Source organism: Calypte anna, chromosome 1 (assembly GCF_003957555.1).
Source record: "Calypte anna isolate BGI_N300 chromosome 1, bCalAnn1_v1.p, whole genome shotgun sequence".
NCBI lineage: Eukaryota > Metazoa > Chordata > Aves > Apodiformes > Trochilidae > Calypte > Calypte anna.
Genome location: NC_044244.1, coordinates 130,383,939 through 130,407,989, shown reverse-complemented (window position 1 = coordinate 130,407,989; position 24,051 = coordinate 130,383,939).

Sequence of the window (24,051 nt, the reverse complement as noted above, 5' to 3'; positions counted from 1 at the left end):
TGTCCCCTGTCCTTCTCAGATGCTCAGTAATTGGGTTTGAGTCAGGAATGTTAGTGCAGACTTTATTTAACTTAACCACTGCCCTTCCCTACTACTAATCATGCAGTAACACTTCATTTGTCATGTCTTAACAAGCTGGAATGCTGGGAGCTGTGACACACAATTCCCAAGAACAGTAAAAAATTATTTAAAAGAGTGTATTTTCAGATTAATCATAAAAGTGTTTTCATTGATTAACTTGTACACTGACGGCTCTTTATTTTGTAGACTGACATATGTATCATTGTCCTTTCATCTGTCTTCCCAGAACATATCAATAGTTTACAAAATGATCAAATTTTCTCTTAAATAAGAACAAAGGATATGGAAATTATTGCAAGAATTGTTTCATCACCTCAGTTGCTATTTATCATCTCTGTCTCATAGTTTTTATGAATGGATTTACCCTACAGATCTCTCCTATGAGATCTGTCAAAACCAATGCCTGCAAATACCTCAGTAAAATGAGCCACTTATTCTGGTCAAATATTTGATCTTTCCGTATGTAAAATCCATACAGTAACCTCTGGGATATCAGTGAGAGTGCAAATGTATTAAAATCCTTTTAAAACTTGGTAGTTGTCAGATCCATTACTCAGGCCACGCTTTTCTGCTGAATCCATTTGTCCACCGGGTTCATCTGAGAAAGAAAATCTTGAAGGAGTGACTCGGTGCTCCCTCACCCATCAGTTCAACCCAGGCAGAGAGCAGAAGAGCCCAAACCATCAGGGCAATCAGAACAGCCCACACTGTTGCTATGGGCTTGATGAACATATGACAGCCTGCCAGCACACCAGCTTCCTTCCTTTCTTTTCCTCTTTGAAGTAACTGTGGTAGCAAAAATCAAGAAATTCTCTCTCTGTGTCTCTGTCTCCCTGCAGGGACACTTGGTTATTTCAGAGGAAGCCTCACACGGGCACTTCAAATAAATCTCTTTTTTCTTTGCACTCATCTAAAGCAGTTGAAGTCAGCAGTAGATCTGCCTTCTAGCATCTAGGAAATTTCTTTTTTTCATTGTTAAATGATGATATATAAACATAATCGAGATGAAAATTCCCTTCTTTTGTTTTGCTTTCTATTTTTCTCAACAGTGGACGTGACTGCTCTTTGGTGCAGGGCTAACGATTACAATAATATATCCCTGGAGGGCTTTTCAGATGGTGTTCTTTGGAGCTGAAACTGTTCTTTATGGCTTTAAAGATGGGGATTTTTGGTTGTTGATTTTCTTTTTAATTAAAGGTTTCAGCCCTTCAGTTTTCATCCTACATTTGAGCCATTGTAGCATGCTTCAGAAGCTTGCAAACTAAACTTCAAACAGAAGGTCTGTTTCTGCTCCTTTTGAAGTCATGACAAACCACCTGTTGATTGCAGAGAGGGAAATAGAACAAAAAGTACAAAGAATTTTTATTTCTTTCTGATTTCTTTAGTTACCTTGCTATTGTACCATGTATCAGAGGTGCTTCAGACTCTTGCAGGCAAAACAGATACATCATTAAAACAACTTTCCTAGGCAAATTTAAGGGTCATTCAGCAAAAATATTTTCTGATCTTTTTGAACTGTCTAAAAAGTTCGACAGCCAGATTTTCCTATACCTTTTTGGAGAGCAAAAAGAGAGAGCCCAGAGGTGCTGTGACAGCCTCCTGAGATCAGTGTGGTCCAGGAAGAGCTCCCAAGGTGGCTTCAGTGTCAGAAAATGCAAGTGACCAGGGAGCATCTCTGCTAGGTGACAATATTGTTTCAGGGATTCTCAAAATACACTTTCTCAGAATTGCTGGTTTTGTGAGAAACAGCATGGCAATGTAAGTACTTTAACTTCACTGAGCAAAAAAGCCCTTATATTCTTTTTTAAATGGCATTCCCTGCAGATTTACAACATTGCTTTCTTTCCAGCTCTAACCAGAAAGACACCTGGAATTGGTCAAGTGGGAAACGAGACTTGTCCTAAACTTACAAAATTTGGAAAAATTAGCTGTTGTACTCTGACAAACCATCTTTGATAAGAGTGATAAGAATGAATGAAATAATGCTATCTTGGACATTACAGATGTCTCAATGCCTTTAGCCAGGTCACTAGATGAGGCTCCTTGCAATATGATGAAGGAGGAAGACACACTTGGGGATTGTCATTGTTTGGATGTTGTGTGCTACACACTGACATATGACTGCTGGTAAGTTCCTCAAAATATGTCCCACTTAAGTTGTACAAGCCTGGTTGAAATTTAGTGTTCCTTTTTTTTTTTTTTTTTTTTTTTTTTTTCTTCTATATGGTTCTGTCCTCATATTTCTGACTCACTTATTATCTCACTTTTCTTCAGATGAAAATGCAATGAAATTGTCTGGCAGGGAGAGGATAAAAGCAAAATGCATTTAGGAACGTGTCGCTAGGGTAGTGACTGCCATTAGTTGTTGGAAGTAAGAGGGAGATGCAGATTTCCAAGAGCTGGTCTGGCACTACTGCCCATTGGAGATGGAAAGGAGCAGCTTCTTATCAACATTTTATGTTGATAATCAACATGATACTTGTCAGGAGTAAAAACACATGTTGGAAACCTAATTCCTGTGAAGAACGATGGCCATAATTCATCAAATCTACCAGGGTTGTGGTCATTCTCACCTGAGAAATCTGAGCTGTACAGTCATTTTCTGGAACAGATTAAAGTAGGAACATCCTATTGTGTGATTCATCTGACTTATTTTAATTGATTTTGGATAATTATCTTTAATTGCCTTTAGAAAAAAATTGGCAGCAACCTAGAAGTTCGACTTTCCTCTGTTGGTTACAAATGTGCAGAAAATGTGTGTCCTCCATTGAATCCAGTAGGATCAGGCATTAAGAGCTGATAGTACAGCCAGGCTGATCCCACTCCAATAGCCACACCCAGGAAGGGAAAATTACGGGCTGGGAAGTTGCTTAAGAGCTTAGATTCAGCCGAGGGATTTGTTTTCAACAGGCCAGACTGCAGCCTGGCTCAAAATAAATCTCTAATATTAATATTTCTCTGTAAGACAATTGCATGGGACATTTGAGCTGGTCAGTTCACAGCCCACGTTGTAGAGGCTGAGCTCTAGAGTGGTCACTACTGACTATGGGCTCTGACTGGTAAATTTTGGTATGTAAAGCAAACAGGGAAACAACATCTGACAAATGGCAACGTTGAGTTTTGTAGCAATGAGAGGCAGGAAGCATTTCCTCAACCAATGTGTGTATATCTACCTTCTCTGACATGCCAATGGCACATGCCTTTCTCCCAGTCACCTTCATTGTTCACATCTGACTCTTATTTATTAATAAGAAAATTTTTTTCCTTGACAACTAAACTGTGTGGATAAAAAAAAAAATCTGTATTGTAAATTCTGACTTCAGAAGTGTTTGAAGGTATGTATGCTACAGATGCCACAGCAGAATTTTCACCAGTGTGTGACTTACTGTAAAGAGCCCAGACAGTATTTTGCGTTCATGTGTGTTTAGGAAGGATGTATGGTCCAGTCATCAAGGAGAGAGATTACAAGGCAAGTTCTTGGTTTTTACTCAACTTTGCATGAAACAATAAGTAAATCCTACAGCTTCTTTGTGGCTTAGTATCTCCTCTGTAAAATGACAGTGATAGCACTTGTGTATTTCACAGGGGTGAGACTTAGTTATTATTCTTAGAACACCTGCTGAGCTGGCTGACAATTATGTCTCTGTTAAAGTCTGTGTTTTGTTTTGTGTTCAATGTAAAGGACTGAGATGTCGCCCTTGAAGCTTCTGTCCTGTATATGGGGACTCCTCTCTCCTCTGCTCACAGGTACCTGAATAAGTCTGTGATAGTACAAATCACACTGATCTGATTTATTATTTTATACCACACAAAAATATACAAATATGAACAATTTATGATTTTTCTGGTTTCTGTTTTCCATTTTATTTCTGGTAGGGCTGGCTAGATGTGCTTATCCAATATGAGTTTTTTTTAAGTCCTCAGAAGTCTTACTTTAAGGAAGCATGGGACTTCTATCAACAGTGGGGTATCAAAACCCACTTCCCCACTGCAGAAAATCCAAAATCTTTAAGAGCTGCATACTTACAGATTTGCCCGTTATTCACAACATACTATTCCACAAAGAATAATGGGAAACATGGAAAATGTAATCATCATATCACCTCCTCCTTCTCAACAAAAATGTAAGGAGTCAAAGCTGTCAGTCACCTCTTATACATCTAAGATGTTTGGGCACAGAGACTTAGCAGTTGTCATGGAAAGAAAATCATAATCATATTAAACATCAGGAAAAGGAAAGCTTTAGGACAATATCCAGTGACAGAGATTTCAGAAGATTTAAATATATATATATATATATAGACTATCAACACATAAAAATTGAGAAATGTCTGGATTGAAAGATTCGATATCCAAAGAGGAAGGATTTGAACATTAGCATCTTGCCAAGAAGACAGGAAGAACCTTCAAACAGTAAAGAAGGACTATTAAAATGATACATGACTACTTTTTTAGATATTGAAGGAAAAGCAAGAAGAAAAACCATGAAATTTTTTTTTTTTCAAAAAAGAGAAGTCCATGAAATTTTTAACACTTGAATCTCTCTTTGCTTCATTAAAGCTTAAATATCAAGAGAGTCCATTGATCACCAGCAAACTCTGACCTTGCTGCCCTTAGTGAAACCTACACATTGCAGAAAGAAGTCTGCTGCTTCTCAGAGTTGCTTTGCAGAACCTTCCCCATCAGTAAGCATCCTCCTCCAGCATCCAGGGAACCAAATCCCTATGGAGCAGTAAAATACACTTCCTGAATACAGGTTAGAAGTGAGAAGAAAAAGGAATTGGGATTTTTTAAAGTTTATTTATCGTTTACTTTCTGAGCAATTTCAGAAATCCTACCACTCTGTATGATGAAGAATCAGCATTGAAAAAATGAAATAAACAAATAAATCCTTCCAGTAAGCTTAGAAAACAACTTCTCTCTTGTAATTATTATTATGAGGAAATAAAGCAAAAAACCCACCATCTTTTCTAGTTTACTAACTTGCAGGTTTTTTTTAATAGAATTGCTGGTATTTCTATTATAGTGCGAGAATGCAGGTGGCACATAGAAAGCCATTTAATATCTTGTCTTGAAGGAAATTTTAATTTTTCTATTTTTAAGCCTGAAAAAAATGCAATTAAGAAGCACTGGACTTCAAACACAGACAATGTGAACATATTTGCAAAATCATGGCTATGATTTAAAAGGTACTTTACCTGTTTCAGCCCAACCTCATCAGACTAATTCCTCAAAAAGGACCTGGTCCTGACCATACATTGGTGAATGGTCCAGAGTTTCATCTTCATTCTGCAAATACAGATGCAGTCAGTTCACTGGAAAGAATTTTTTTTATGGAAAAAGGATATGTTCTAGTTTGTGTAAATCTGGGCTCAACATTTTTAAAAAAAGTTATTTAATTGTTAAAAAAAACTACATTTAAACCATAATTTTTATGTCTTAACAAATACCAAAAGATTTCTCTTTTCCATTTGGAAAATTTGACAAGAATGCCCAATATTTTCTGTCACCTTCAAAGAGCTGAAGTGATTCAAAGAGAAATTATGCAATGCAAACAGTCTTATTTTACATTCAGGTGACATTTTCCTACTTGTTTAAAAACCTGGATCAATTCTTTTAAATATTCAACAAATAACAATAAACTTCAGCAACTACTCCAACTACAAGACAAATAAAAATGAAATATAAGCAATGAAGATTTTATTAGATAGAATTAGAACTAGGCACCTTCTGGAAATATTCAGAATGCAGAAGGAGAGACAAACATCAAAGATTTAGACATTCAATTCCCCTTGGAAACAGAAACAGAGCCAAGGTTAACACAGCTCCAGTAACTGCATAATTAGTAAGTGACATAAATATATGACAGGCACTGCTATTTTTCTTTTGGGAGAGAATAATCATAGTTTAAATGAATAGTATTTCTATCTTGCTGCTTATTCTGAATATGCACCTTATCTTACACTCCTGCCTTTAACATTTATTTAAAAATACTGTCTATTGAGAGCTTTATTTGTCAGTGGAGTCTTACAAAACCAGAATGTCCTTGCAAAAATGCAAATGTCAAAGTCTAGGAATTGTTTTTAGGTTTCAGCAGTTCTACAGGTTTCTGCCAAACAGTTTTAATTCTGGACAGGCAAAACACTAATTTAATCTCCTGCTTTCTGGAGTGTCAGACGCTCTGTAGCAGACCTGGCTTCTTTATTTCTTCCCCCCATGGTACCCTCAGCCTTTAACCAAAGCCCTGCAGTGCAAAGATGGCCCCAAGGAGCCATGTGTGGTTTACACAGTCTTAAAAGACCTTTTCTTTCTGTGTGTTAGAGGGAACTCAGGTCTCTACAGAGGAGCTGAAACTCTTCTTTGGCTTAGGAAGATCCTCTGCTAATCAATGTATGGGAAAAAATGTCTTTTACAACAGTGATGGCAAGAATAGCCAGAGAACAGCAAGAAGTAGCAATATAACCTATAGAACTAGAATACCATTCTTTCATGAGTCCTGATGCTTGTACTGTCACAGTGCCCTCCAGAATGACCTTTGTCATCTGATGAAGTTGCTTGAGTTGCCTCGGTGTAAAGTAACTTTATCCATCACTCACCAGAAAATTTGAATTAAACTCAGATGTCAGAAGAAAGGAATAGGAGAATGATCTCTACCACCCCCAAAACCAATGGAAACACATTTTTATATGTGCTCTTACCACTCCTTGTGGCTTTGCTAAAGAGTAATTCAGCCTAAAATTCCTTGCAAAATTGTAGGGGTGGCCCTATTGACTATTTAAAAAAAGTGGTGCTAATCACACTGAGGCTGATGCTGCGACTTGGCAGGTGCTAAGTTGCTGCTTATGTTGTGGGAATTCTCTGAGATATCTCTACTGAAAATGGAGCTGGGTGACAGGTTTGCATTTTCACAGTCACAACAGTGTCATTGCAACATTACTATGCAGTCTGCTAAAGAGAAGTTAAATGTGAGAAGGGTTGCAGGTTTGTGGGGTTTTTGTGGTGTTGTGGTGGTTGTGGTGGTTTGTGGGTTGTTGTGGTGGTGGGGTTTTTTTTAGCAAAATGATTTAATACTGTCCCTTTATCAACAGTGTGTATTTTCCCTGGAGCATGCAGATTTTGGTGTTGTTGCTCCAAACAGGTGATGGGGATGGCCACAACTTCTGAATCCACATGTATGGAAAAAGGTGGGAAAGCACTGGGAGCTGGGAGATGATGTCTCAGGTGGAAGTGAGCTGCAGGGTGCCAGCTGAAATGTAGCAATTTGGTTTAATGTGGGACTTTGGCCTCAAGGTTAGCTACAAGAACTCATTTGCCAGCAGCATCTGTAAAGGTGCAGATGAAAACTTGGAAATGGGAAATACCAGGATTTTGATGGGGTGGTGAATCAGCAAAAGTTGAGAGCTGAAGGATAAGTATCCTTATTTGTGAAGATGTGGGAAATCAGAACAGAAGTTATTTAGTTGTTTTAGGTGAGGACTTGAGTATATGGCACAGGTTCAAAAGGTCTGGCTGCCCTGTGAGTGTGTTGTAAAATCAGGCTGAGTCTTGCCCAGTGAATACTGAATAAGCCTCAGTAAACAATACTAAGAAAGAACTTTGGCATAACCAATAAAAGGAAAACTGTTAATGGTATAAGAACACCAGTAGGATGGGAGATCAAGGTCCTTTGTCATCTCAATTTACATCCCCTAATAAAAGTATTTTACTGCTATGAGAAAAAAGGAAATCTGTATTGTCAGTATGTGGCATGATTTAATACAGTGCAGTACTTACAAGAATGCTTTTGTGGAATATGTAAGAAGCACTAGATATTGTGGGAGGATCCAGGGGTATGATGAATAGTTATAGTCACTGTGAATAATAATAAAAAAAAAACATATGACCAGAAGGGTCAGTAAACAGGGAGCCGAGAATAGGAAAGCACTAAACAATTTGTCCTTGACAAGAAGGTGATCAGTCCTTGTTCCCTGTGGGTCAGAGTTGTTTTTCTGAAGTCTCTTCATGTAGTGAGGAGGTGTTTTAAGCAGAGTAGGTGGTTGCCATAGAAGCAGATGGCTAAGGGCACCAAACTGACCTTATGATGGAAAGCCTGTGCTCTACTATTTGTCTACCTGATGCACTTACCACCACCTCCTCAGTCTGTGGTGCTACATTTTGCAAGATGAGTGACCCTTATTCTCTTGTCTCAGAGCTGGATTCCAGCCTGTCATGCTCCTGCAGTCTGCAGTGGCAGGGAGCCTGCCTTTCCATGGACACCCCCACTGTCATGTCACCCAGGTCCCTGGCCCCAAACTTTCCCTCTGTTTCAAAGACTCATGGAAGGGAGGGTGGGGTGTGCCCCTCCAAGGGAAAGGTTTCAGGGGAAGAGGACTTCTGATCATAGAATCATAGAAAGTTATATAATGATAAATGACCTTCACTTAAATTGTTGCAGAATGAGAGTACAGGAAGAAAAACAACTTGTAGAAAGAGATATAGCAGTGGACAAAGACAGGAGGAGGGATAGCAGACAATGCTTGTATTGGTGGTGAGGTATATATCTGTGACCAGGGAAGTAAGCATAGTATACCAGAGAGTATGGAGACCTATATAAGCTGAAGGAAAAAGCTGACATAGGTATAATATAGCACATTCAAATCATGGGGAAAAACCCCACCCCAACCTGGTTATGAGAAGGGGGTTTCCATGTATCAGAGGGTTAAGTTCCTGGAGCAGCCTTTGAAAGGTAACCCAGAAGTGATAGAATGAAGCTGATATATTTCTGGATTTGGTTATATTTGCTGGATGTTAGAGCTGGCAGGACACTGGTTATACTGGCCAAAGATCCTCTGAAGAATTTATTTGCCAATATTATCCCAAGTACACATCCTATCTAAATGAAGCACTTGAAAGCAGCTTCTGTCTTGAATCTACAGTGAAGCACAACATGGGAAAAGTGGTTTCCCTTGTTCACCATTAAACAGACAAAAAAATCCCTTGGCCACCACTATGGAGAGGTCCATCTGGGGCTTTGCTGTACTACACCATGCTTGTCTTCTTCTCCCTGCTGGGCTGAACCAGCTGGGCCCTTCCTGCTGCAGGCACCATCGGGGCCCCCTGGGAAGGAGGTGGGCTGCAGACTGGTAAGGCTGGGGCAGACCTGAGGGAGCCTTAGCCCACCCCCTGGAAAGGTGGGAATGACCTCAGATCCCCCTGCTCTTCCAAGGGAGCAGCAATATGGGAGACAGTTCCCAGCCACCACAGAAAGTCAGCCTGTTCCAGAACAGAAACACTGAGCTGAGAAAGAAAATATCATTAACACACCATAGTTAAAAAAAGGTCTAAATGTCAAACTGTAGGCTAGAAAGCCAAAACATACAAAACCTGAAAGGTCATCCATGTGATCTTCAGATAATATGTTATCTGTGGTTCACAATAATATTGGCTTTAACCAAGAGACTGATCAAATGCCAATGTATCTTGATAGCAAGGATGGTTAAGTGATGATGAAGATGATGCAGGTATATAAGTGGTAGTAAGGAAATGTTGTATAACCTACCTGGTCTTCACCAGAAAGGAAAGGTAGTTTTGAGCTGAGCTTGCTTCTTAATTTCTTGCCTTGTACAAGTGTTGAGTTTTAGTTCTGCAGCTGGCTTCTGATGATGAATTAATTTCAACAAATTCACTTTCCATTTCAAAGGAAAGCCAAGCTTCTTATCCTCTCTACAGCACACAGCATTTTTCAATGAGCTCCTCCATAATATTATGTAGGCAATGTAAATATAAAACAATTTAGGGTTGTAGTTGCATGTTTCACACTATTTTTGGACTTATTTTACATATCTTCATGATTAAAAGATACTGATAGAATCCTGCATATTTTCACAAAAATGTATCATTTCTGCATCATACTATTTGCACTTGTCAAACAAGATCTTTTTACTTTTCTTTCATGGAATTTCCAATGTCCTTTGAATATTCAGTTAAAAGCAACTGTGAAAATATTAAAAGGATATACTTAGCAAGAATAGCTTGTTGTGAGTAATGTCTAAGCAGTTTTCTCCTTTTATAGACTGTTTATGGATTTCATGCTGGAGTCCTTTATACATACATGTAGGTGTATGTATTTTAAACACAAGTTTTTAAAATTTTGGCTCCGAAATAATTTCTATGAATCTTTTAAGTTATTTGGTGCAATCAAATAGAGAATTTGTTGTGATGCTGTTCAACCTTTTTCGGAGAATTTAAATCAAACAGCTACATGAAACTGTCCATAAATATTTATTAAGCTCTCCAACGAATTTAAAATTATGTATAGCATTACTTCTGCTGCAGACCTGAGAACAAAATAAATACTATCTGCATTGCCACAGTATATATCAGTATTTAGTATCACTCCCTGCCCTTTAACTTCAGCCAAGATCCTCAGCACCATCCATAGTTTTATGATAGAAGAAATTTATTTCAAAACCCTCAAATAATAAAGATATCATCAATGATATTTTAATGCATTATCTTAAATTCTCTCCACTCCCAGCATGAGTTATATTTTTTTCCTGTTTTTCTCAAGCTATGGAGATCTAATACTTTTATGATGGTTCAGAGGAACACTATCCCTTCATTAACATGGCCTCTCAAGAGGAACTGTTACTCAATAAAGGAGCAGCACCACTAAACAACTTCCTTGACTATTCTATAATTGTATTAAGCTCTGCTGTCCCATCCACAGAAAACTCCTCAGACCTCCTCCTACTCTCTCAACTCACTCACAAAGCCTTTTTAACATAGAAATGTTCTTTTGAGCTTGTATACAGAACATAGCTACTACCTGGGAAGTAAAGAAAGCATCAAGGAAATCAAGTGGATGTTTTTTTCTGTCCTGCCAGCTGTTGAAAAAAATGTGGTTTTGATTCTTTGGAAAACTGGCTGCCTCTGGATCCAGGGCACACCACTCCAGACACAGAAATACGTCAGCAGAACCCTGCATTTCCATGGTGATTTCCACATAACTCTGTCATTGTTTCTTGTCTCCCACCCCAGAAGGCTTCCTGGCTACAGTGACACTCCTAGTTTCTCTCTTTTCTTTGAAATGCATTTTGACATTGACTCTTCCCGCGTGCATACATGGTAGTGTACCCATGCATTCATCTTACTGGGGGAGGCAGAAAAAATGAGCATCCTTTCTCTTCTGTTTATTGTGACCTAGGGATGTGTCACTGAAGGTGCAGAGGTGAGCTGCTGCTGGAAGCTGCCTGCTTGGCTGGAGGTCAGATGTGCAAGGTATGGCCTCCTGCTCACCACTGCCTCTGATCTTTTTGTCTAACCCAGGAGGAAGAAGAAAGAAGAAAGTGTTCAGCAGACACAAAGAGGAGGAGATCCTTCCTTCTTTTCTGTGAGGAAAGAGGCCAGAAAACATGAACATAAATCCAGTCTGTGCTGTTTTGACTAAGCAAATTTTAGACTCATTTATTACTATAACTCAGTTCATCATTCTTTCAGTCACCCTGACAGTTAAGATATCAGATATCTTCTGGCTGCAGATGCTTAAAGTAAGAAAATTGCTTTTAACTTTTCTTTTCTACTCATCACAAATGGGAACTTGGGGAATGCTGAGGGATCTTTCAATTGGTTGCTCACTCTTCAAAAGTGAAGGATGGAAGCACATGTTGTGCAACAGCAGTTTTGGAATAAATGTAATACTAGATAAAAACATATTTGAACAGACTATACATGATTTTTTTGGCAGTGGTACAGCATCTGTTCTGGTATTATTTTCTTGTAACTCCTCATCCAACCAAGAATTTTTATTTTTACTCTGAGTTGCTGACACTGAGCTGACCTTGCTGATGGATGTGTTGTGTGAATAACATTCCATAGCACGATCTTACATTTTACTCTGTTATTCCTCACATGCAATGAATGACATCTCTTCTAACATGCAGAGTTGAAGAAGCAACCCTATATCACAAAGCCATAAAATGTATTTGCATTTTGACGGGTTAATAAATGCCTAACATTTTAGAATCATGTATTTCTGCAATGGAATTTCTCAACAGGTTCAGAATTAATTTAAAAACTTCTCCAGTATCCTGAGTGCTCAAACATTCTCCACTGCAAGACTTTCTTATGTATGGTGCCTTCTACAGTAAGTACTTTTAATCTTGTCTTTATTACATGTCATATCATTCCTATTCCCTTAACTCCAATAAGTGTGTTGGGTGGTAAACATGATTTTTATTCTTAAAACAAAATCAGTTTAAACATCAAAGGAACCTTTTCTCCTGGAAGCTACACAAACACACAATAACCTGCTGCAGAGATAGCTTATTTCTACTTTCTGAATGGGTTTGTTCTGAAATAGTAATTGAATTTCATAAGGTAAAGCACTCTGGAGGGAAGTAAAAGAAATAATATATAGACATTTTAGCACCATATACATTGAGTAAGCACTTTCACTGGGGAATGCTTATCCTTGTAAGTGTTGGCCTATTTCTTGGATGTTCCCCCTGATGAATGATAGGTCTGAAGTAAAACACCAGGCTTGTCTGACATCTTAACAGTTAAGTTTTCACCTCTTCACTACATACAGCTGTCTTTCATATCATGTCATTGAATTTGGGTAGCTTAAAGGCTTCCCTCTGCATTTCACAGCTTTGCTGCAGTTGTTCTGTGTGCCTCACCTTGAGTCCTGGGCCTTATAAATGTGGAGAATTTAGTGCACAAGCTGTGCTGTTTACTTACAGATCCATAGCTGCTATTCACTGATTTGTTGTTTGGACCCAAAGTGCACATCAAGTGCAAGGAAGCATTATCCTGTCTCTAAGGGAACAGCTTACCTTATAAAGAATCATTATTAGGATATCTTGCTAAAGGCTATCTTGGAAAGGTCAGTGCTCAGAGTGTCCTACTGGCTATTAACCCTGACAGGAGTAGAAGTTTGAAAGACCAGACCTTCCAAGAGCAGTTTGTTTATTTTAGCCAAGACCAAAATTAAAGACAAAGCCACTGTTGGATGAGCTGTGGAGATACAATAGTCTTAGTGAAGGTAAGTAGATATACAGAATACTGTATCATTTATACTGGACATACATTTACTACCATTCTTGATAAATGTTAAATACCCAAAGAATACAATCAATGTCCTTGGCTGTCAAAAGTTACAGACCTTCACAACAAGCATATTTTATAGAAATATATTAACAAGCCAATTCCTAGGTGTTCAGTAATTATTACTCACTGTTGTCTTAATGTTCCTAAAGTTCAGCAGCAGCTTACAACATCACTGCTTTATCATTAGGGTAATATGGTTCCCACTTGATGGTAGAAAAAGAGATGTAATTCCTACTGTAGGCTAATATATATTACATACATCATTAGGTAACAATCCACGTGGGGGCTTAGTGCTGAGTTATTAATATGCTGTGAGCTGCATTCTAATTTAGTCTGCAGTAATAAGAAAAGTGTTATGAAGACAAGCTTCATATAACTTCAGGAACAGAAAGTCCTGGCTGTAAGGTTATATGCACCCTGTATGTAGACTACAAGAGAATTTAGCACAGCTTATAACAGATGATTCGCAATAAAAATACAGTAAAGATGATTGTAGAATTACTCACACTTGTTTCCTCTCCAGCAGCACACCTTTAGGGAAAAGAAGAGTAGATTTCTGGGGTTTAGTTTGTTTTGTTTGTTTGCTTTCTTTTTTCTTTTCATTTCTTATGGTTCCATTGAGACAAGTAATGGAGCTTTTGTCTGGAGCATTTATGTTGCCTAAGGAGAAGGAAACTTTTCATAGAAATGCAATCAGCTGGCAGTGGAGCATAGTCAGACCTGGTGTGCTTTTTGTTATTACTGATCCTTACCAACACCTGAGGCTTCATAACAGAAGCCGCTGTTTAAAATAATCTCTAACTTCTCCAAATCTAAATCATAAGATGTTTCCATGCTAGCTTTCTGACCTTAGTAATGGTCTTTCAGAATGTGAAAGAAGTTTCAGAGACTGAAGTTTATGATTTATGTACAATTTCCCTGTGTCTCTGCCAAGGACAAGACTTACAAGGTCAGAGACTTATGTGATATATATATTAGCTGAGAAATGTACTTGTAGGTAGGAATAAATAACATTCTGATAAGCCTTTTTTATTATTATTATTTGTTAGTACAAAGTGATGTTGGAGAAGAGCTCATAAAATGAAACATGGCTTTACTGAAAGGTTTGTGGGTTTTTTTGTTTTGTTTTGTTTTGTTTTTAATTTATGTCAATAAGAGTTCTTAGGATTTTTGGTGATTTGTCTACCTGGCTGAGTAGAGCTTCCACAAATCTGCCAGGCATGTGGCTGTGCACAAATATCTCTCGGACTCAAACAGCTGCCCAAGTACAAAACCCCATCATCAGGGGTGGGGGGTGAGGAAGGATGAAGTGAGAGTGGGCAGTGAATCTCTGAACTCACCTAGGAGAAGTTTATTCATTCCCTATTGAGCATTAGCAGTGCTTTAACCAAAATGATGCACTCCTGACTATTATTTCCTCCAGACTTCTTATTTGCAGGACATGAGTATGGAACCAGTAGTTCTCAGCTATTTACCCCCTGTGGGTTGGGACAGCTAAGTTCAGGCTCTGTGGGAAAAGTAGATCTAAGTATCAAAGTATTTTCTCCTCACAAGTCCTTTCATTCCTCCTTCTATGCTTGAAAAGGCTTCTCTGCAGCTCTGTGCCAGTGCTTTCTTCCAGTTTTCTTGCACTTCATATCAAGGCTTCCAGTTTTCTTGCAATGCATATCAAGGCTTATCAGTACATCTGCTCCATTCTGCTGTGCCCTAGCAATCTGTGCAACAAGCAGTTATATGACTCAGGATGACACCAGCAGCTGTGGCTTATTCTCCCAAAGTGTTCCGAAATTTTTTATTCAATTTACTAAACACTGTACTGTTAACCTGCCAGGTATTTTTTAACTTTATCCACCACTTCGCTGCTCATTGCTGTGTTTCTTTTTATTTAATTCTGAAATTCAAGAAGAAGACTCTGCACAAGTAGCTTTGATTTCCTTTGAGGGATTTTAATAAGCACACAAATTTATGATGGTTTATTTATGTTATTATAAACCCTAGTCACAACTAGTTCTAAATGTAGCTCACTTCTTGATTTTTCTTATCACCCTCTTCCTGTTCCCATTTTTCTTGCAGCAACATTAATCCTTTGACATGGGCATCATTAGTTTGCAGGACCTGTAAGAACATTTCCTTTACATCTCTGTACTAAACAAGACTAATTTATCAATTGGTCTGATTGTCAGAGTTAATATGTTAGTATGAAAAATGCTTGCTGAGAAACATCTGCATTATTAAAGATTATGAATACATTGAAACGAGGGCAATTTATCTGATGAAGAAGAGCAGCACACTCTGTGAAACAGTCTTCCTTTCAAATGATGACCTGCAAAGGGGACAGTGACCAAAGTGAAGGTTGAAGGTCAACCAGAGTGAAGGTTTCCTGTAGAAACTTGTCCAGAACACTGTTGGTAAACTGGGGCTTTCTGGGTTCCTGCTGCACATCCATACTCTGCAAATTTTCCTCAGGCTGAGTTCTGGATCCCAAAGGCTCAGACCTAGCAGCTTATTCTACTATATACCTCCCATTTCAAGAACAGGAGGGCAACCTTGGTAATTGTATTGCTGGAAATCTGGGCTCATGGGACCCTTTGGACACTCAATGAAATTGCAGTGGCCTGAGGACACAAGTTCAGGGGGCACCACTTCACCATCACACCTCTTCTTTTTCTAGAGCATGAAAGAAGTCAAATGCATCTACATTGCCCTGGAAACATATACTGAGAAAAATCTTTTAAATATGTTGAGGTCCAGTTAATTTGAAGATGCTGAGCCCAATGGAGGTGACTTGCATATGTGTGACTGCTCGTGGCAGCAGAGCAGGCTGGGTTTTGTGAGAGCTGTACCCAAGAGATGCACTGTGTATGGTCCTGGTATGGCACAACCAAATACTCAGCTGAATTCTTAGTTTGGACATTTCTCTGTTCTCATAGACAAATCAGACTGTCTTACACAGTAAGAGAGTTAATTTTACTCTTTTGCTGCCAACTGAGTACTTAAAAAAAATCATTAGGTAGGCAGACAGGTAAATGGACCTGGGATTTTGCCAAAGCTGGTATACTGGTATATCTTTACAGAATAATCTTCATGCTCAGTCAGACCAATTACCAAGTGAATGTTTCAGTAAGCATGGCATGATTACATTTCCGACTCATTTTCCATATCAACTTATATCCTTCCCATGGGAGTCAACGTTATATGACCTACTGATAACACCAGGTAGATGCAAGATAATTAATACATTAGTGTAATGGATGTTTGCAAGTGTATGCATTGTATTCTGTAAACAGAATACAGGATACATGCCTATGATTTTTATACCCTACTGTGTATTTATTACTCATAAGTGTAGAGTCCCAAAGGTGTAGCATAGGATTAAAAGATTTAAAGTAACACCTGGCACTTGCTCTCTCCTAATCCTCATTTATTTATAGTGGTCTACTGTGATACACAATAACTTATTTTATTCACAATATCTAATTAATTCATTAAATGTAATTTAGATTGGTCTAGTTTTATTCCTTTTCTATTTCTTTCTTTTTCTTTTCATTTTATTTTTCTGGATTGCTATTCTGCACATTTAAAATGATCTATTGCTTCCCTGGCCAAAATTTGAAATAGCAGAATTTTAGTGACATTGGAATTTCACCAGCATGTAACTTTCCCCTAACAACAGGCTAGAATCAAAGAGCCTTAAAAAAGTAAACACAGAAAAGTCTTTGTTTTCAGCCATTCTGCATCATTATACAAATAGTGCTATTTTGCAATTGTGTTAGTGAGTGAATATCCATGACTGTCAGAAGAGGTACACAGTTTGCTCACAACTAATGTGAGGATCACAAAGAAATATAAAAACATCTTTTGCTAGTTGTCTCAGCTATTGTTGATGATTCCACAGAACATACTGAACTCATCTGTAACTTTGAGTGATTGCAAGAAGGTCACATCCCATGCCAAGATTTAAATGTCAAATTCAAAAGTTTTAAATTCAATTGAGTTCTCTACAGAAAACTGGTTTAGGGTAAAGAATTTGGGTGGCTTTTTATTATCAAATATATCTAGACTCTGAGTATTCTCCATCATAGACAGTGAAGTTTATGCTTCTCTTTTCAACAGGACAAACCAAATACATTAATAGCGTTAAAATACAGAATTTTTTACTTAATTTTTAATTTTTTTTTTCTTAGAAAAAACCCCAACAGAATTTAGTGCAAAACTACTCCACTTTTGCGTCTAGCAACTGTTCACATACTGACTAAATATCACTTTGCAACACCTCCTTTAATAATTCTTTAAGCGGGATTATCTGACTGGACACCACCTTGTCACATGATGTTTAAGTCTTGTGGTGGGAACTTTTGAAAAAAGGTCGGCTTGCTAATGTTCTCACAAGTAATTTTCTGAGGCCTCAAGAGCACCTTACACGATGCTACTGAACAGTTTGCCTCCGATTGATTTCAGCAGGCTGATGAAAGCTGAGATATATTTTCCATAGAAAAGAAGCATGAAAAACCAAATAAATGGCTTATTTTATGGCAGAACCCCCCATGGCTTCAAATTGCTGTGTTTGCTGGAGTCTCTGAAACTTTCTGTAATGGCTCCTGAGTAATAAAGATGGAACTGGGAGCATATCTATAAAAACTTTTCTGCCAGCCCTCTCCTCATCTTGCACCAAACTCAAAAATATTTGTAAAGCAAGTGCTGGTTGAGTCCTTCCACTTTCCTGTCAGAGAAAACACTTTATACTGTACAGTAAAACAGGTCTCAGCAAACAAGTTTTAAATAGCCTATCATTGCTGTCAGACAACAGAGTCTAATTTTCTTTAGAGAGCACAATATGTTAAGAGGCATTAATATGTAATGCAGTTTATTCGATGCTCTGACTCATGAATATATACATAAATAAATAAATCTTATTTTTCAACTTGATTTCAATAGAGAAGCCTGTTTCTGCTATCAAGCAGCCTGAGGATATACAATCAAGAAACCAAATTCCCTCCTGAGACAGCATGCTGTCAAACATGCTACCCATCCAAATTTCATGGTGAATATTCGTTAGATTGCTTAACAAAACACCTTAGAAATGTGTGGAATTCAAAACTACCCAGAAAAGGCATGTTTAAACAGTGCAGAAGAAATAAAGAATTGGTTTCTACCACAAGAGCACATATCAAAATAGGTGATTACTCAGTGAGGCTCCTTTCTGATAAGGAAAAAAGTAGAAAACAGTCACTGAGATACACCACCTGTCTTCTGGAAGACCCTTAAGTACTGAATTTGCTTAGCAATATTTTGTTTGCTTGATTGCAAGTTGTTTGGACTAACTTAAGTGCAGCTGCCTTTTCCCTGAGCTAGATAAGAGGCTGGTTTATCCCACGAGCTTACTGGAGGAATTTGTTTTTGGTTCCTTGGGATTTTCACATGGATGAAAAAAAATGCCTGCATGAACTGATCTTCCCAAGAGACTCTGGGATGGGATATGCTTAGCGATAGATAAGTTTGTTTTGTCCATCAGACTACCTGAAAATGGGATGGTACAGATCACATTTAACTACTACTTCCTGTACAAAAGTTAATCCAAATACTGTATACGCAATGAGCAGTGTTGTTTTTCCCCATGGCAAAGCAGAAATCCATCCCTTATGTTATTACAGAGATTCAATATTCTGTTAATGGTTTAATTTAATTAATAAAATTGCAATAAACAAAGCAGCACTGGGTGCATGGGGAGTCTCTGCTCCACTCACAGAAATTCACGTAAAGCTCTGGAATTACCTTTTATTGATTACAATTCTATGCATATTCAAAAGGAGGTGGGTTTACGTACATATTCATAGGATTACATCAGGTCATTATAATATTCATGACAGGCGGAGTCTGTGCGGAGTCTTCTTTTGGGGAGATATCTGGGGGCCATCAGGGGGTCTTTGGATGAAGTAAGAGGTCTTCCTCAAGCTTGAACTTGTTACCTTTCTTGATTTTGCTGACTTTATTATGTTGTTACAAGACAATATCAGACCCCAGCCATAATTTTCCTCTTATCTGCTGGTTATGACATCTTTATGTTCTTCTTGTGCAGATGTTCACATAACTTTGGTGCCTAGTTAGCCGTGGCAGTGTCTTGTTTTAAGAACAGGACCTACACTTTTAATTATCTTCGAGATAGAAGTTAGCCTTTTTAGGGCCTTGTATTGTTCACACTGTTTCAGTGGAAAAATTACATGTCTCAACTGCTTTGCTTAGCCCCACATTCACTTCTTACTCAGTTTAATTCTTTTCCTGAATTTTACTGGTTAGGAATACAAATTCATCAACGCACATTACAGTTAGGATTGTACCTGCTCCAAGTGGAGCCTTCCCTATGAGCCACAGTCTCTCCAGAGGTATTCCTGCTGCAGTGTAGACTTATCCACAGACTCAGTCACTCTGAGATGCACCTTCTCCATCAGCTACAATGTCTTCAGAGACTTATCTGCTCCAGCATGGCCTTACCCACAGCTACAGGCCCTTCAGAAGTACACCTGCTCCAACATGGCCTTACCTGTGGCTGCAGCCCTTCCTCTGTCATAGGCTTATCCATAGACAAACATTTTAAAGCTGTCCAGAATGACCTCAGGCACTGAAACTTCAAGGTTTACGTGCTCCAATGTGGACTTATCCTTGGGCCATAATCATTTCAGCTCCATACTTTGGCACAGCCATAGCCACAGGAACAGACACTTCCAGATGAGCCCAGGCTCATCTACGGACACAAATGCCTTGGGGTGTCCTGCTCCCGCATGAGGTCATCCACAGGTCACATCTTCCTTCATCTCAAGTTCACATTGGAGTTCCAGCCTGCCCAGTACAGCAGCAGAGAAAAAGCATCAATGCCCTGGTTCTCTACCAGCTCAGGAGCATCACCACTGCCATTATCAGAATGTTCCCAGGCACAGCAGGATGAGATGATAAGCAGTACGGAAGTACAGCAAACAGAGAAAGCAAAAAGCATCCATTAGTGTGTACAAGACTTGAATATACAGTAAGGCGAACAGGACCACTCCATGAACCAATAAATAGTTTATAATGAACAAACCTCAGTGCAAAATGTAGGAAGACCATTACAAAAAATATGTCTTATTCTTTTGTTCTAACTCTTTGGAAATGAATAACTGTTGACTTTGACAAATGCCGAAAATAGCCAGCATCTGTTTATACACATTTTTTAATATTTCCATAGAGTATGCTGTGGGAAAAAAATCACTCAAGAAGTTGCTAGAGAACAAATCTAAATAATTTAGGATCCTTTGCAGAATGTATGTTGCTTAGTTTTGATCAAACATGAGAATACTTGTACCAGGTAATCTTTGAAGACAGATGGCTAACTGTCTACTCATGGTTCCATCTCGAGAGAATTTTAACATTTGCAGAAAGAGTACTTTCTACATGAAGGTTTAATTTTATTTTGCCTGACATGGACTAGAGTTAATGCCTGAAATAAATTGGGGACACAGTCATTTAAATGGAGGACTCAAGGACTCAACATGTCTTTTGTGGTCTCTATCAGAAAAGTGAAGGACTCAAGGACTCAACGTGGTTTTTGTAGTCTGTATCAGAAAAATTACCAGCCCTTGTTTAACCTTCTGCTGAGCGCACAACACACATTAAAGAAGAGTTTCTAGGAGTCTAGGATGAACTGTGGACTGAGCCATGGATTACAGGACGTGTAAAATGTAAAATCTTAAAGAACTTTACATGAAGGAAATTAGCATCATTCCATCCCTTTCTCTTGCTCCAAGAAGATAATGTCAGAAAGTTATAAACTTGACACCTTTTGGAAGCATAATATGTGCACCATTTTTTTTCTCAAGTCATAACAGGGAAAAAAATAAATTTAAAAGACATCATACTTCAAGGGGTGCCAGAATTTAACACATCTGGCTGTGATCTTTCACTTTCATTTTCGTTTCCTTCCAAAATAAGATTTCATGCCCTCAAGGTGATGCAAATAGGTAAAGAAGTCAGAGTCAATTGCTTGCAGCAGGACTCATTCATCTAGAACCTTATGTCTACATTTGAGTTACCTAACCTTGGTTTTCTTTATAGTAAGTGTAAAGAGATTTTCAAGTCTAATAATCTTATAATAAAAAAGATATTTAAGACAGGTTCAATTAACTACACAGACAAAAAGTGCTACTTTCTTTCTACTGACTGGAGAGAGACCCTAGCTCATATGCAGAGGTACTTAGGTCAGATTTTTGTCCTGGAAGCAGGGTCCACCACGCAGTGTACGGTGAGTCAACCCACAAAGGGGGTTGAGATACTTGATTTAATATCCATTTCTGCACAGAAAGGGGAGCAGGGTGGTACTCGTGAGAAAGAACTTTTATCTTTAATATTATGCTATCATTTGCAGCCATGATTGGTTAACCAATTCCTTACTTGCAATTAAACTGGCAATGCCCAAAAATTTTGCTGTGTGTGCTCAAAGATCAAGGGGCTCTTTGTTAGTAGGGGTCCCTCTAGCCTATGGATATGTATTTTAGTATGCTAATAGATCATTAATATATTAATATAATGTTAATACAGTGATTTCAACAAGGTTTGGACTTGGTAATCTCAGAGATCCTTTCCATCTCGGCTGATTCTTTGACTCCAAATACTCAATATTTTTGCAAACCAGTGCTCAAGGCTGTAACCAAGATAAATTGTGAGTAGTGCTCCTTCCCATCCCTTTCATCTGTCTTGCAGGCCCATGCCCAAGTCTGGGCTATTGACTACTTGGGATGTGCTTCTAATTGGAATCTGGTTTTGTCTGATTTTGACTGTTTCACTGTTATGTGAGACCTATTTTTATTCTGCAGTCTCTTTTGTTTTCTTTTATGTGATTTTCCTCCAAATATGGCATTTTTCTAAAGTTATACTTATTTCAATTAATAATTGACATCAAGATGAATTCCACTCTAGATGCTTTTTTTCTTGATGTACCCCAGCAGAAAATTGCTTCCTTTTCTCACTGCATCTATAGCAATAATCACTATGCAAAAAGGTCATTCTGAAGGCCTTGATGTGTTTGCTTTCCATTTCCATTTCTTTTATGAAATTTCATACTCTGAAACCAAACTCCAGCTAAAAGGAGGTCATGGTTCAAAATTGTCATGGTTCTATGGAATAATATGAACCTGCAGTTTTGGTTCCATGATATCTAAAGTCTTTGTCCCATGAAACATGCATGCCCTTATCTCAAGTATTAGAAACTCAGGTATCTTTAAAGTCCCTGCCTATTATGATTCCTTTTAGAAGTAACTCATAAACCCCTAGGGTGAGAACCAGGGCATGCTTTACAATAATTTTATCTTCTGGGTTATCAGGAACCAAGCTTGCACCATGGAGTTCAGTTTAGGCACAGCCAGGTGTGTTGCTATTGAAAAAAATAGGTCTTTCAAGGCCATAAAAGAAACTTGCAGAACTGGAGGAAGCCAGCATGAAGGTGCCTTACAGAAATAGTTACACTATTACACTAGTTACACTATCAGGACTGTGAACTGCATGAATTCTATGAAATCAGCATTTGGTAAGGAAATAACAACCAACCTTCAGGGAGTAATAACTCTCCACCTAGAAATGAAAGGCATTGAAAGAAATGGTGATCTGTTAGAGAAGCAGCAGAGTCATCTTTAAAAGTGCATTGGCAGGATTAGCTATGGAAACAAAATCTCAGGACAGTGATCCGTCCTTTTCCATGATGCCTTCAAAGTAAAACTCTGGAAGATTTTGTAGACTATCTCTTTATCAAGGGAAACTAAGGGGTCTGGCAGGCATCTCTAGCCTGAGAGTCAATGAACCTGTTTATGACCTGGGCAGTGTATTAGAATTAGCCTGTTACCTGCCACTAGGCAATATTACCTTCCTGTTCTCCAGATTCACTGCACTCTTAACTACCTGCCTCTAATTTCAATTAATCTTCTTGATGAATCAGGCTATATGTCCTGCTACTTTAATTCACAGAACAGCTCAGTACTAGCAGCCAGCAACTGTTTTTCGTGCTGGTATTTACCAAAAAAGTAGAGTGTGAGTGTTAGTGAATCTCTAGGGGGCTGGAGAACCTAATATTCCCTGCAGCTTCTGTCTCTTTGAATATATTGAGCCTCCGCTATATACTCTTTTTTTTCTTTTTTTTTCGCCCTTAATACTGAAAATGTGTTAGTTTTTTGTTCACTGCAGTGGAAGAAATGCCTTTCTGCTAAGGAAACGGAATCAATTATGCAAGGACAATTCACAACTGTTAATATCACTCTGACCATCCAGTTTTACGGCTGTCATGTCCTTCACCTTTATTCATACTGTTTTTTCATATAAAATTTCCCTTCCTTGTGGCAGGATCTCCACACATTTGCTTCAGATCCCCGCTGAAGCTCCATTTCTTCATGGAATTGTGGAGCAGTGACCCAAAGACTGGTTCTCAAAGTGACTCAAAGTTAGTTCGGTGACCAGCAGAGGCGGTGGAAGAGAAAAAAAGCACAAGGTAAGCCCAGGGTCTACCTGAGATCAAGTTGTACAGGGGGGTTCCTGAGATCAGGACACTCAGGACACTCAGCTGCCCAGAATTGCAGGAAGAAACCTGGACACTCGCTGGCTCAGGCACTCAGGCAGAGGGGGAGATATGTCCAGGCAGCCCCAGGGGATTTAAATGCCATTGGGGAGCGTAAGTGAACAGGGGTGGCAAACAGAGAAGGTTTCAAGGCAGAGCGATGGTAAGTACTCAGAGAAAGAAGACTTTATTACCAGCATCCACAGAAATGGATATTGGTATCCAGGCCATAGGCTGCAGCAGGAGGCATCTCTGGTTATGGCTGTGTGTGATGTGAACAGGTTGGTGACCTGCTATGCGTGGTAGCAAAGCTC